The sequence below is a fragment of the Podarcis melisellensis genome (genome assembly GCF_964234715.1).
Source record: "Podarcis melisellensis genome assembly, chromosome: 11".
In the NCBI taxonomy this organism is placed as follows: Eukaryota; Metazoa; Chordata; class Lepidosauria; order Squamata; family Lacertidae; genus Podarcis; species Podarcis melisellensis.
In genome coordinates this window covers 36,226,661-36,242,590 of record NC_138543.1, presented here as the reverse complement: position 1 = coordinate 36,242,590, position 15,930 = coordinate 36,226,661, and the positions used below count along the sequence as shown (strand labels likewise).

Below are 15,930 nucleotides of genomic sequence, written 5' to 3'. Positions count from 1 at the left end.
CCCATTTCACCATTATGGTTAAGAACCATTAATAGAGTTGTCCTTCATGAATCTGTTTAATCCCCCTTTAAAGCCATCTAAACTTGTGGCAATTTTTCACATACAAGTATGTGTGATGGGAAGTAAAATGTTATTTTGCTCATCCTCAATCTACTGCCACTCAATTTCACCAGGTGACCAGCTGCTAGCAGTTCAGAGAAAGTCAGTATGTGCGTGAACATGGTTAAGATTTTTTGCACTAATAGGCACCAATTTATTCATAACTAAACGTTATTTGCTATTTTGTTGCTCATTCACCTCATTAGACTTCTTAGCAATTTCCTCATGTTCCTGGTGTCGTCTGCAAACCTAGTCAACTGCTCATCCATTACTCCAGATCACTTATGAAAAAGTTCAACATTACCAGTTCTAGTATTGATTTTTTAGCCTCCACTGTGAGAAGTTCCCATTTATTCCTACATTTATTCCGGAGCCTTTCAAGATGAACTGGGTTAGATCACCCCTACTCAAACCCCAAAAGGCTGCTGGTGTAGGAGTTACTGTCCACAGGTAACCTCCCATTTTGACTCATCTTCAACAAGGCTTGTTCTCCTAGATGTTTAAATCAGGGCCCAAAAGCAATTTAATACAGGACACATATTATCATCTCCCTGTTCAAAGCACTCAAGAGTGAATTGGAGATAAGGAATGAAGTAAAGAAGGTATCTGATGAAGAAAGCATAGTAATGGGCAACTTCAATTACTCTAACACACACTGATAAATACATGTTTGGATCATGATGAAAAGGAAAAATTTCTACATTTCCTAAATGACTCTGCCCTACAGGGATTCCTGCAGGCATCTGGCTAACCACTGCGGTTGGAAACATGATGCTACCTGTTTGTTCTGATCCAGCAAAGCTGTTCTTCTACGATCCCCTGTCATTTCCATACATAACCACATTAAACAATAAACATGCCCCATTGATTTCACCAATTTCCATATGCCTACTTTAACGGTGTCCTCGTTTTAGGCTACTAGTACCAGCGTACATATAAGCATCTGTGTGTTCCCTTCCAAGATAGCTTGCTACACAATTTTTCCAAGAAGGCCAATCTTTTTAAACAGCCTCTCTCTCTCTTTAAACAGCCATCACTGTTTTTTGTGTGCCAGTTACCAAATTCTACTGACAGCCACTTTGGTGACCTTAAAACATCCCCACCACTGTCCACAGACCATGCCCCACGGATAAAGCATTTCCCCAGCACAGTAATCGTGAACGAGCTTGCTCTCGGGTAGAACCTTGCCTGTCGTACGTGACCCACCAGATACAGAATGAAACATTCACATTCTATTTTATTTTTTAATGAAACCGAGCAACCATCCAGCGCGGCCTTGGGAAAAAGCTCTTTCTGCCTGTGTTGCAGACAGCTCCGTTCGAAGGATTTGGCAGCACACACCAGTCCACGCGGGCATCGCCGGCGCGAGCGAGGCAACTTTCTGGTGGCAGCTAAGCTGCAGAGAAAGCAGCAACCCCCCCCCCGAACACCACTGACGTCACAAGGGCTGTTGTTCCTTATCGGCAATCCGTACCCGGAGCATCGTCCAGGCCTTCGGGCCCCACCGGAACCCCCGCAAGGCACTCGCGACCGCCGGGAGTCTCCCTCAAGTCTACCACCCTGCCTCTCCCCAGAGTTTCTAACACCCCACCCCCCATGAATAAGTACCTCAGGCCCAACCGCTCCCTTCCCCCCAAGCACCTCAAGTATCTGAGAAACGACCCCTCCCTTCCCTCACACACCCGCCGGGTCAAGCGAGAATCTTGAGGGGGGAATGTGCGAACGGCCACGTAGAAACCGTCCCCCCCCCCCAAAAAAAAAATGTCTCCGCCCCCCGAATGGTATTCGTTCCTTCAACTTACTCCGGTGCGGGAGAGACAGCTGACTGGGCAAGGCCCAGCGCGCTCCGAAGCCAGCGGACTCGGCTCTGTTTTCTTCGCTTCCTCCTCTCTAGAGAGAAAGGGAAGGGAGAGGCGGGATCTTCCGGAAGTAACCCGGAACCGCTTGCACCTGGCCATCTCTATGGCTGAGGCCTCGTTCTCGCCCCGGATCCAGAACCAGAAGAGGGGGCGAGAAGGTGTTCGAAGACGTCGCGAGCGCCCTTCCGTCGTCGCTCTCTCCGCTCCGCGGCGTTCCTCTCCATAGTAGTGGCTCCCGTCCCACTCTGCGCATGCGCCGCAGCCCGGTTTAAGCGCGACTAACCGTCTGGAGTTGGCTTGGTATTGCTTAGCGCCAGGCGAGGGTTGAGAACTCGACGTGATCCGGGGTGCTTCCTGGAGAGTGAAACCTTATTTCGGAATTAAATGGCAAGGCATGGTATTGAAAAGAACATGTTACGCAGTTATGTGTATGAGGATTTCTCCTTAAAAGGCAACGGGAGAGTTAGCCTCGTGGAAGATTCACCCATTTTGCATGCTAAAATGCCTCAGCTTGGTTAAGAAACACGAAGGCGAATCCAGACAAGTAATAGTAATAATAATAATAATAACAACAAGAACAACAATTTATTTATACCCCGCCCATCTGGCTGGGTTTCCCCAGCCACTCTGGGCGGCTTCCAACAGAACACTAAAATACAAGTGTAGAGTAGACCCACTGAAAGCAATGGAATTAAAACTACATGTCCCATTAATGTCAGGGGGGCTGCTTTGAGCACGACTGCCTTGAGCCAGCCCAATACATACTTACTTCGAAGTAAGTCCCTCTGAATTATTAGGGTTTCTCCTCAACTAAAGGGCCATAACAGCCGATAACTTCTCAGGAAGTGTATTTTACCAGCTATGCTGCTTGTTTGCTAGCTTCTGACTTCTTCAAACGTTTTATATTGCGACTGATGATGTACACTGCTTTGGACACTTAAAATGTAAAGGTGAAATAAGATAGATGAATAAATCGGCCGTATAATGTGCATAGACATCAATTACAAGTGAGGAGAAGCAGGTAGTTTTTAATCTCTAAAGGGTGTTCCTCCCTCACTCCCTGGTACTGTTAGCTTGCCGAGCCCCCAAAACTCTCTTAACTACCAAAACTGCAGTCTATCTCTTGTGCCTTTGCACAGTGACACAGAACTAGATTACACCATCCTTATATGGAGTTGGGAAGTGTATGCCCCCTAATCCCTTTTCTGAATATCCCAGTGGTCATGTATCAAGAAGTTATCTTCTAACCTTAGCTTCCTTCCATAGGGACACATCTTTCCATGAGTATACATCACCTGTTCTGGGCTATTCACACTCCTTTGTCAAGTCCAAGATATCTAGTATCAAAAAGCAAAAACACAGCAACAGTCCTATTCACAGAACAGCAAAATCCATAGCACTTACCGGTATAATGTGTTCCTTAAAATTCCAGTTTATGTTTGCATTTTTGACTAACAGTCTTGTGAGAGATTGTGGTATATTCCCCTAATTTCTGTATATGATTGGCTGCACATATTTGTTCTATAGGGATTTTTTCCTGATATTGCTTCTTTGAATAATGCCTTTGCAGAGTGCCATCTTTAAGCTGTCTTTTATGATGCTATTGTCTTTTAGTTGTAGATTGCTCTGTAGTTTTACTAATATCTTCACTGTTTTTATTCTGTATTGCTTTCAGGGGGTTTTTTTGGGGGGGGTTGTTTTGCTAGCTGCCTTGAATATTTATTACAAAGGCCTGGCCAACTACATTGCTAAGTCAGGATATAAAAGGTAATAAGTACGTAGCTGTTGCCAGTTAACTATGGTACACAATACCTACTTATTTCCAGGCTGAACTGGCAATAACAAGGTCCTTTTTATCCTTTCTGCTAAAAGCAACAACAAAATGGTTGAAGATTCAGCCTTCCTTCTGGGACAGCAGCCAAATCAAGTGTTCAGCATAAATAAATACAATGCAATGCATATTGGGGCAAAAAAGAATCCCAACTTCACAGTGATAAAATCTGAACTGGCTATCAACTAAATAGGAAGCTATCATGGGATCACAGTGGACAGTTCAATGAAATGGTCAACTCAGTGCACAGCAGTAGTCACACAGTATTTATTAGAAAAGGGATGGAGTAAAATAAGCAGTATCACATTATTGGTGTGGAATAGTGTGTACAGTTCTAGTCATTCCATTTCAAAAAGAGATATTACAGTGAGAAATGAAAATAAGGGGTTGGAGCACCTTATGTAGTCACCTTTAGCTCAGAAAAGGGACCATTAAGGTGGGGGAGATATGATAACAGTTTTTTAAAATTATGCATGGTGTTGGAGAAATAGATGGAGGTGTTTTTTTCTGTGATAGAACTTGGGGACATATAATTGACTTGATATCAGTTAAGGACAGACAAAAGAAAATACCTTATTCACACGATGCGTAGTTCAGTGCCCTAAGATATGGTGAGGGTCACTGACTTACATGGTTTTGGGATTAGACAAATTCATGGAGGATCAGTCAATTGACTACTCTTAGCCATGATGATTAAATGGGATCTCCAGGTTCAGAGAAACTGTAACCGTAGCTCAATGTTAGTGGCTCATGGTGAGGAATGGAGGAAGGTTATTACCTTTATACCCTAAATGTTGGCTTCTGGGAACCACCTGGCTAGCTGCTGTTGGTAAGAGAATCCTGGCTGAAATGGACCTTTGTTCTGATCCAGCAGGGCTGCACTTACATTCAAATGGCACCGCATTAAGGTTTGATGGGGCTTACTCCCAAGTAAATGTGCATAGCCCGAACATGACCCTTCTTTCTTGTTGCCAGTTTGCAACAAGACGTTTTTGATATTTTTGCATATACTGTAATTTAATTTATATGATATATCAGAGGGACCAATATGACCTAGTAAACCAAACGTATTGAATACTCTATTCTGGCAGCACAGACATAAATTACATTAATTGGGTTTAATTTCGTTCAGTTTCCACAGAGAAAATTGTAGTTTTCAAAATATAATACCCATATGAAGTACTTTGAAGTTCATTCTGGGAAGAAAGCCAAAAGATCAGCTTAGCTAGCAGTAAAGGAAATTTTCTTTTCCAGTGAAACAACATCCCTCTGAAAAGGCAATATAGGCCTTTAATAGTACCAAAAATGCAATTCTAAAATGGACTTTTAAGAAACAGGGCAATGATAGAGCCCGACAAGAAAATAACAAAGCTTCTAAATTACACCCTAACTTTATTTTAAAGCCTAAAAAATTAATAGGCGAAAATTGGAATGCGACTTTCAGTATCCTTCTGTGCATATCACACACAATACTGTATAAGATCAGACTAAAGATCAGACTAGCATTACTTTACTGTTGTCTTCAGTTTCCCTAAGTGTTCATTTAAAGGTTGATGCTGCAAGTCTTCAAAGAACTGAATCACATTGAAACCTCTGCAAAAGACTGGCCTTACACCCAGCAGATTGGATCTCCTGAAAGTTTTCCTTAAATAGACAGTGTGCCTGGGCACTTCTCTGCACAGCCTCTACCATGCTGTCTCAGGCACATCTGGTTGATTCGCCTGCTGACCCTCAGAGACATGGTATCCCTACTGGAACTGAGCAGGGGTCCTAGCTCCACGTCCTTGATAATTGTCAGGGGTTCATTAGTGGCAGAGCCAGGTATCTAAGGTTCAATTTAGCCCTTCTTGGATCAGTGCTAGAAGGTATGGCAAGGCCAAGGAACCCCTAGTTTCAAGGTCCTCCTCCTTTCAGTAAGATCCTATTTCCCCAAACCCATTGATATTGCTGAGGATTCCTCAGTCATAAAGAACACTCGGGTTTTGGTCCAGGATATTAGTTTAGATTAGGAATAGCAAATGTGTTCCCCTGCTGGCTGATGCTGATGGGAGCTGAAGTGTGACAACATCTGGAGGGCACCAGGTTGGCAACCCTGCTCTGGAGAATGGGGCTAATAAAATGTGCATGGATTTATTGTATTGCAGGGTGTGTGTTTTGTAGTCAATGATTATTTATTCACCTACCCACCCCACCTACCTTTAGCTCTAGTGATTTTAAGTTTGCACCTTTTCCTAACACACATGTAGTTGGAAAGGGGGAAGCTTTTTCAGGAAGCTGGTGCAACAGAAGCCTTAAAATGGTGACCAACTTTGCATAAGCACATCAAAGGCAGAACATCTTGAATGTTCTGTGAGCTGAGTATTAATACTTTTGTGATTTAAAATGTTGATGTGCAGATTAACTACAGGGTTAGACACTTTAGAAACGTCAAGCTCCTTAATAATCCTCTATTGGCAAATTTATTCAATGCAAAAAATGGTATGTTAATGCAACACTGAGGCTAAAAATTTAAACCTGCAAATGGAAGAGAACTCAAAGTTAAGGTTTCTATGGCAACCATAACAGGAACTCTTAATATATGCAATATGCTATGGGTTTAATTACCCCCTTTATTGATCAGCTTTATATAAGAGCTCTGAATTATTAATTTCATTAACCAATGTTTAATTACTCCAAACATGCTGTTCATATTATTATATTTAAATTTCCTTGACACATGGTTCTGTAGGTCTTTTGTTCATTATTACCAGTCTTGTGTTTTTTTTAAATCTGCCTCATGCCAAAAAGCTTTAATGACTGATTTGTAATTTTTATCCTTATATGGACACAAACTCTGTATCTTGAGTTAGAAGCTTTAGTTAAGACAGCACAGCAGGTGTTATAGCTATTGTAAGCAGTAGCCAGAAGTGGAAGCTGCAACAAAATGTAGCAGTGTGGAGTGTTCTTGTTTAGTGTGCCTGACAGCCATACTCTATGCCATCTTCCCCCCAAAACTTGCTCAGCATTCTGTGGTCTGAGCACCCTTTGTAGGTTGTATGAGGGGAGGGTTCCCCCCTAAATATTTGTGGCATTTCTGAAAATCCTGAGCCTCTTCACTGAGCCTCTTTTGTGCAGATGGTGCCATTTTGGCTACATAAACATTGGCACCCATGCATGAATATCAGAAATGGGGAGAATAAAAAGTAATAGATCCACTGTTATTCCCAGAGCAGTGTTTTTCAACCTTTTTTGGGCAAAGGCACACTTGTTTCATGAAAAAAATCACGAGGCACACCGACATTAGAAAATGTTAAAAAATTTAACTCTGTGCCTATATTGACTATATATAAAGTAGTTCTCTTGAATAGGAATCAAATAAACACAAAGAAAGTATTTTATAATTACTTTATTATGAAATAGTAAGTAAATAGAAATATGAAAAATTATAAAATACTTTATTTTCAAATCTTTCAAATTTTTCAATTTTTCCCACGGCACACCAGGCAACATCTCACGGCACACTAGTGTGCCGCAGAACAGTGGTTGAAAAACACTGTCCTAGAGTAACAACCATTTATTAAAGGCAGGCCTGGAACCAGGGGTCAGTACCATCAGGCAGTTGTAATATTAATGGGCAGTTGCTGAAAGCCGAAGCTTTCAGGAAGCTTCGCCACCTAATACGTCACAATCCCATAATGTATGTTATGGCCACCTGAGTGCAGCATGTATCTTGGTGCTGCAGCAGCAGTGGCTTTGGTTGGTGTCTGCCATTATAATTCAGTTCTCCCACAGTGCCTCCAGAGCCATGACTTGCCATCATTCCCTAGGAGAAATTAAATTCAGTTTGCATTTTAAAGGGAACATACTGTATTTCTCCGTGTATAAGACGCTCCCATGTATAAGACACCCCCCTATTTGGGGGGACTCCAAATTAAGAAAACACCCCTTAGCACTACCCGTGTATAAGACGAGCCCCAATTTTAAACCAATTTTTTTGGTAAAAAAACCCAAGTCTTATACATGGAAAAATACGGTACATAATTTACACTTTCTGTAAAAAATCAAGAACTGAAACACAACCATCATTTGATATTTGGGCAAACATGCAAACTTTCACGTGAAGTAAATGCCTACAAAAAGTGTGCCCCAGCAGTTGTGCATTATAATGAATTCAGCTTATACAGTGTTTTTCCTTGATTCTACTATTTTCTAAAATAAGGTTTTCAGATCACTGGGGAATGAGAACTATCTAAAAGCTTAGAATTAATGAAAAATGAAACTGAGATATGTCCTTCTGTGAACCTAGCAGAAAACACAAAGTCTACAGCAGGTTTTCACCCCTTAAAACATAGTTAACCAAAGCATAGCTGGGACCAGAGATTAGCTATAGTTCTTGAACCACAGGAATACACCCACAGTCTGAGATTCTTACAAACACCATTCCAATTCTGTATTATTTTCATCACAATTTGTATGTTGTGCACCTAGAGAGTACAGCTGTGCCTTTGGCAAAAGAAAATCTAACTGAACTACTATGTATGTCTACTCGAAAGTCTAATTGATTTCAACTTACACAGGGGTTTACATTCTGGGGATCACGCCTAAAGCCAAAATCACATATATAGTGGTACCTCGGGTTAAGTACTTAATTCGTTCCAAAGGTCCGTTCTTAACCTGAAACTGTTCTTAACCTGAAGCACCACTTTAGCTAATGGGGCCTTCCGCTGCCACCGCCGCACAATTTTTGTTCTCATCCTGAAGCAAAATTCTTAATTTCTGGGTTAGCAGAGTCTGTAACCTGAAGCGTATGTAACCTGAAGTGTATGCAATCCGAGTTACCACTGTAGTCAAAACTCATTGGGTAACTCTTGCAGTGGGAGACTATGTCATCTGGAGATGAATGTACAAAAATGCTCAGTGTGGAATAGTGGTTGGATAGGACCTGGGAGACCAGGGTTCAAATCCCCACTTGACTATGACCTTGGTCCAGAGCTATGGTTTTGGAACCTCCCACCCAAAATCCAGTAGGAGAGCAAGATCTGCTGGAGTGCTAATGCTGTGAACCCATCCATATTATGCTCAGTCAGTTTATATGCGTAAATAAAACCATGTATAACCAGGAACATGGTGCACCACCCCCTGAAATCACACCATTCAGAGATGGGGTGTGCATAACAATCCTATTGTTAAACTTGTATCAGGCACACTGGAGCATCTTTTAGATCAGACACTCGCTCTCTGCACCAGGGGCATTGTTAAGAGATAGCCTAGGCACGTTCCTCAGACTTTGTTGGACAATGAAAGTGCAACCTCCAGGCTTCTGGAAAAGGAGACTTAGTTGGAGTCATAGTTCCTTCTTCTGCCCCATCATCTAGAAATCCGTGGCACTATTTCCTGAACTTGGAGAGTCTGATCCTGAGTCCATTGCATCTCTCTTCTTTATAAAATAATTATTGTTACAAATTTTGAAGCATCGAAACACTTATCACTTGCTGCAGCAGGGGTGGCATGGAATCCACTGCAACTTCTTACACTATTAGTCCAAATGATACGTCAGCATGACTCACAACACAGAAGATTATTCCAAACAGAGCCTAAAACTAGAAAGGAGGAGGAAGCAGCTGCAAAGTTTAAGAGGACTGCTGCTAAGTGCTTTCCAAAGTGGCTTCATGGGGGGGTGGGACTAAGTTCTGGAAGGTCTGAAGCAGGGAACTTGCCTTGGACACATGGGCTTTCTGTGGGATTTAGAACCCCGTGTAATCAACGTTCTAAATTACTTACATGAAGAATCTATAGCCCTACCTGCACTGTACATTTAAAGCAGCATCCTAGGACTTTAAACAGTCTTGGCTTCCCGCAAAGAATCTTGAGAAGTATTGTTATGGGTGTTGAGAGCTGTTAGGAGACTGCTATTCCCCTCACAGAGCTAAAATTCTCAGAGTTCCCTGGGAAGAAAGATTAACTGCTAAACTACTCTGCATTTTATGTTCTTTGAACACCTGAATAGTCATATTTGGGCATTAAAGCTTTTACTGTTGCTATTTTTGAGTGGGAGTCAATCACATATTGGCGAATTCAGGAAGTGCAGTTATAGTTAATTGGGAATTCTTGTGACACAAACTCGCTTCCCCAAAAGACTGGACTTTTGTGATAAGGAAAGGGATGGAAAATGCACTGGAAAGTGTGGGGTAACACTTGCTTTGTCACAACGTCATCTAACCTCCCCTCAAACAAATCCGGATGCATGCTCAATAAGCAGGTGATTTGCAAGCGCCCTTGAAATCTTCCCCCCCCCAATCAGGAACCTGGATTGCACAGGTTTCTCTTCCTCCAACCCCAGCTGTAGCTGTTCATTCTCAGTGCACAGTGAGGAAACAGTGAGATGGTAATGCAGTAGGAGATCTCACGTGGCCAGATTGCCTTTCCTCTCTGCATGCTGTAAAGGGAAAGCCCTGAAATGCCTCACACAGGTTATTTTAACTCTGTCAAAATCAAATCTACTAAAATCATTAATTATCATAGAATTTGTTACTGCTTCTACAGCAGGAAAGGGCTGGTGTATCAAATGCTTTTTTAGCCACAACTCTGCCACCTGCAATATAATGACAGGCTTTGTATCCATTGCCATTTACAGTGTAATCAAATGGGCTGTGTCACATTTTTTTGTATGAAATAAGATCTGAGTTAGAAAGATCATGAACTCTTTGTCTTTACTGCTATCTTTTGCTTTCGGGTAGACACACTGCTGCCTAATCAGAAAAATGCTAGATTTCTGACTTGTTTACTATGTGGAAGCAGTCACTTCTCCACCCCAGAAGAGCAGCAAATGGCTTAAAAATAAACCAAGTTCCTTCTCCAGACAGTAGATGTAGCACTCTAACTTTATTTCTGTCTAATTAGCTATCTCTGATTCCTAAATGTGAATCATCAGCTAAAAACACTGAAAGGCAGGAGTAGACTAGTTTCTTACAAAATAAATAGGCAGAATTGTACCTACGTCTTTCCCCTTGAAACTTGGAGCCTACAACAAATTGAGACTTGTTCTTTTTTCTTCTTTAATTGGAAATCCAGGGATTGTGGCTCATCCAGAACAATTGTTTCTCCTGTTCCCTTGCAGACACTCGTGCACGAAAGGGAGCTGCAGCACCATATATTTATTTCAAATCTTCCTTTAAAATGCTTGAACAAAACACTGTGGTTTTAAAAGCACTCGAAGGAAATGGTCAAATTGCCCAAATGGGTTTCAAGGCATGCTGGATGCTGATGATGGAGATGTTCACACACCACTACTCTTCGCAAGCACCATCGCACATTGAATAGCCTTGCCATTTATAATGGGCAACTAAAAGGCATATTGACTGAAATGCATATCACCATCCTCCTGTTTGCAGCACATGTGAATAAATGCATGAATGCCTCCCTGTTGTGACGCCGCAACCTTGCTTGCAGTGTCTTCTACAGTTAAACCAACCAAACGGCAAAATAAATGTGGGTGGTAAGGAGCAACAAATATTGAATGAATTTTGCCAGGAGCAAAGATGAAAAGGTCAACATCGTTTGTACGGCAAGATCTATCAAATAATCGGTAAAAATCCAGCCATGTCAATATGTGTCATCTGGTATTTTGAAGTTGATCCATGATGATGATTGCAATTTCTTGAATACATAATACTTATCCATTAGAGCTCTGGAGTGTTGTTTTATAAACATTTCACATAATGTGTGTTGATTAGGCCGCTCAGCGATCAGTTTTGGAAGGTTCATAAATTCTATTGAAATGGGACCATTACAATGTACAAAACTTCAAAAATGCAAGATTTGCATGGCTATTGCTAACAATATGTGGATTCTTTTGTAGCGCTTGAAGTGTTTTCCAGACAGGAATCCATTAGTGGTGCCTGGTGCCAAGACTCCTGATGCACACAATATATTCCCAGCTCCTGAAGGCTCTAAAAAATAACCAAGTGAACTAAAGTATGCCATTTGAATATGAAATGGGCCAAAGCAAATTAAAATATTGTCATAAACTGGTGCTTCTGTGAGTTATATTTGCAATGCAGGTTTTGCGATGGCTAGATAATAACAAACAACAGCAACATTTTCTCCACATTCCTCTGCTACAATCTACCAGAGTTTCAGAGTTTTTGAATTATATCAAGGGCAGCTTTCAGATTTTCAGTGTACACCATCACCTACATATGTAGTGCATCCATGCATTCCAGCTTCGATCTATGGGTGTCCTAGTGTTGCGAGAGCACAACATTATGCAAAGAAAATCAATTCTATATAAGCCTTTTATGTTTTGAAATGGTTATGCTGATAAATTAATGCATATGAAGGCTTTCAATGAACGTCTGTAACTCTGAGATTGGATGTCATTATGGTAGTCCATACATTCTGATACATTTTTTTAAGTTTGCTTGCAAAGTCATATCCTAAATTCAATGGAATACAATTTTGGATTCTTTTTGAAAGACTTGCATCTGAAGCACCTCTGAATAAGAGTTTCACTACTCAAAGCTCATTGGGCAATATGTAGTCTCTATGCATCTTTGAGAACTCCTTCCCCTTTGGTTCCTTCATTTGTGCATCCCCTTATTCCTCCCATTGGATCAACAATTCCTTTATCATTTACATTCTGGCTAACAGGATTTTAGCATTGGTCATTAAAATTTTGCAAAAAAAATTTATCATATAATTTTAATAGTTGTATATATTTTGATGTAAAGACACAAAACAGCAAAAGCTGTGATTGCTGCTGGAAGAAAGTCTGCTCCCTGCTGCAAGACCCATTTCTACCTGGCCTAGGGGACGGGGCCCAGATTCACCCTGATCAGCTAAAAGGCTCCTGGGAGGCTGGAGGGACATTGTTGGGACAACTCTTGGGTAGGGGTAACTGGCTAAAATGTTTTAAACTGTTCTAATTTTGGATCCTCCGTTTCATTTTTGTTGGATTGGTGTTGGTTAAATATTTAGTTGGGGTTGGTGGTTAATTTGGGTATAACTGTAAATTGTTTATTGTTGTTGTTATTGTTATTGGTTTTTATTGCTGTATTGGTTGGTTTGTTGCTTGTATAGGATATCTTGTTTTTTAGTGTTTGAAATTTTGTTGTGTTTTATAAGCAGCCCAGAGTGGTTGGGGAAACCCAGCCAGATGGGCAGGATATAAATTAAATTTATATAATTAATTTACTTAATTTAATTAAAAAGAATAATAGTCAAAGGTTTTTAAAAAGGTGTTTTGGTTTTTGTATACTTGAATAACATTTTTTTTAAATGTAATCAAGCTTTTCAAAAAACGTCTTTAAGTGTTTATCAGTCATCCAAACGGTGTTGCAGTCAGTTGTCAGGTTTACTGATTAATATTTCTGGAACTTAATGGACTAGGTAGTTACTTTAAAGAGAGAGGGAGAGAGAGAGAGAGAGAGAGAGAGAGAGAGAGAGAGAGAGAGAGAGAGAGAGAGAGAGAGAGAGAGAGAGAGAATGGAACATCTGTGACACAGCAGCTAGGCCTCCACAGGTTCTTTTGTGCTACATCTCAGGTTACAAATTATGTTACAAATTAGTATTTAAATTCTAGTTTTGAGCTTTATTTCAAGCACTATGTATAATTTTGCGTTCCATCATCAGGAATGCTTTAGTAACCAGGGGTTACTGTTTAAATGCCCAGCACCAGGCAAATGTTCTAGCCAATAAATCATGTCAAATACCCACTAGATCCTGTAGCATGCTTACTAAATTTTGACCAAGGCAAGCCTTTGTATGTGATGTCCATATTCTACATATATTAACTGCTGCAAGGCTACTTTAGGCAAGAGCATGGAAAGATGCTAATAAGCTAAGCAATTACACACACACACACACACACACACACACACATTCATAAATAAATTGTATATCACCACCATAAAATATCAAGACAATGTACAGGTGTATGAAAACATACAAAACCATTCACAGCAATACAAAGCAGTAATTAAAATGGCTACTGAATACAATTTTTAAACAACTGCATAGACTTCTCAGCATAAAAAGTCTCTGAGACACTATTAATTAAATATTTATACTGATTAAATATACTTATACACATACATATATGTCATTTATGATAAATAAATAAGGAACAATAAATGTACCACTCAACTTTTGGACTAACAACTTCCTTACTAACAGACAGTGGTGAAGCTGCATGCTCCACTACCAGGGGCAGACAGGGGTGTGGCTGGTGCCCCTGGGGGGTGTGGCGCTCGGCCACCGCAATGGCACCCTACTGGAATAGTGGTGCCGGGGGCAGTCTGCTCCCTCCGTACCCCTGTTCCTCCACCAGTGCTAACAGAGCAATTCTAACGACTGTGCTCAGGAGTTTTTTTTTTAAATGTAGATAATGGCATTGGCAGCTAGTGGTTATCTTACGCTTTCCAATGCAATTTTCGGTTGCTTTTCATATGGGACCTTTAGCAGCTAGCTATGTGAAGGGATAATTGCAGTAGAAAGTGTGGGACAGCCAATTTTTGTGTGAATAAATAGCCCATATGGACGTGTCCTTTAAGGAAGGGAAGCAAAAGGTGGCTTTGCTGTCAGCTTCATCTTGCTGTCAAGGTGGAGTCAATACTGTACAGTCATGGGGAAAGATAAGATATGGTTGCCTCAAAGCTATAAAATGAGCTCCCTGCCAGAGTACATATATGTCTATCATTCTTCTTTTTAAGGCAGAGAAGTTGCATATCTGTGACACTTTCAAGGGCTTTGAGGAACCTGCTGGTGATGTAGTACTACAGTTTTATTGACTTTTTTCCTTTAGAGAGTGTTTAGGATTTGCTTTTGATATTTTATGTTAATTGTACATTTTATATTGTTACTTTATTAATCACCTTCTAAACCACTGTCACAAGTTGATTTACACATAAAATAATTAAAAACGGTTAAAATACACAAATATGACAAATGCATTTAAAACAAGATTAGAACCCTAACAAGTGGACACTTGTGGGAAAGACCCATTCCTTTGTGGTGAGCTGTCTTGTACAAATATGTTAAAACAAAAAATAATACTGGACAACTAGATCCACATAACTTTAGCTCCTAGCATCACTGGAGGACTTTCAAAGGCAGTTTCTGTTCTGTGGCAATGAGGGTCTCCTGTTCAAAGAGAAAAACAAATTCTGGTAACCCGGAAGGAAAATCTACAGATCCTATTGGAGTTATAGAGAAGTAAATAGTAGGGACTTTTGCTGACATGGGGTGGGGGATTAACCTGCAGAGGCTAGATGGGAGATAAACTAAGTCTGTGTAGTTTATTAAACTAATATAGAATAAAACAGAATATTGTTGTACTGGTCATAGACCATATCAAAAAAAAAAAAGAATATATTTAAAGTGCATATGAAAGTAAAATATATTTAAAACTCCAGATAAAATATACATTAAACAGATTTTTTAAAAACTAAGAATTCATCATTTAAAAAATAAAATAAACATAGTGATATGTGTCAAAATGTATTTACTGTATATTCTGAAAACTCACTAGTCTCCACTACAAGTTTTGGGAAATGGATTCCAAACATTTCTTTTCCTGAGGCTTGAGGCCTATACTGTAGGAGGTGCCCTTTCCAGTTGCATACTGATTAGTAGCTTGTAACAAGAGCTTAATTTTTATTTCATGCTCCAATAGTCCACATTTTTTTAAGGGCTCTAAATAGTGTTAGGTAAAAGCATTCTGGTATTCTATTTTCTTGGGATATGACAGTTTTCATATTGATGCTGCTAATGTTTTGCTCTTTCTGACCCATACTTGAAGAAGAAAGGGCAACTGTGTCAACCTTTGTTTCTGTACCTTACATTTCCCAGTGAATTCCATACTCCTGTCATAAATGTGAATATTTTAAAATGAATTTTTATTTTGTACCGATAATTACACTTCCTAATATGTACTAAGTCAGAGACTGCCTCACCTTTGAGCTGAAAATCAGTATATCAATAAACCATAGAGATAACAACATACTTCCTTCACCATTTCAAAGTAACTGACATTAAATACCAATTAATACATGTTTCTACATGCACTTGTGTTACTAGTATTAGAATACCTCTCTGGGAAGTTCACTATTATTGCTTGAGGCGATAGGTGTCGATGTGTGGCCAATGTACTTGTTGAAACTTTGA

At 40.2% G+C, this 15,930-nt stretch overlaps 1 protein-coding gene across 3 annotated transcripts in view; it reads right to left on the bottom strand.

The window, feature by feature from the left end:
• The window catches only part of TENT2 (terminal nucleotidyltransferase 2), a 33,880-nt gene extending 31,831 nt beyond the window's left edge, over positions 1-2,049 (bottom strand). The window contains exons 1-2 of one of the 3 annotated variants that reach the window (XM_081929411.1): positions 1,902-2,001; positions 298-380 (exon numbers count right to left, since the gene is read on the bottom strand). The gene's annotated coding sequence lies outside the window, so the exon portion shown is untranslated. Of the gene's footprint in view, positions 1-297; positions 381-1,282; positions 1,474-1,901 lie in introns of those variants that run through there. The other 2 variants (XM_081929410.1, XM_081929412.1) reach the window with 2 other exon arrangements.
• Between the last annotated feature and the right edge of the window lie 13,881 nt (positions 2,050-15,930).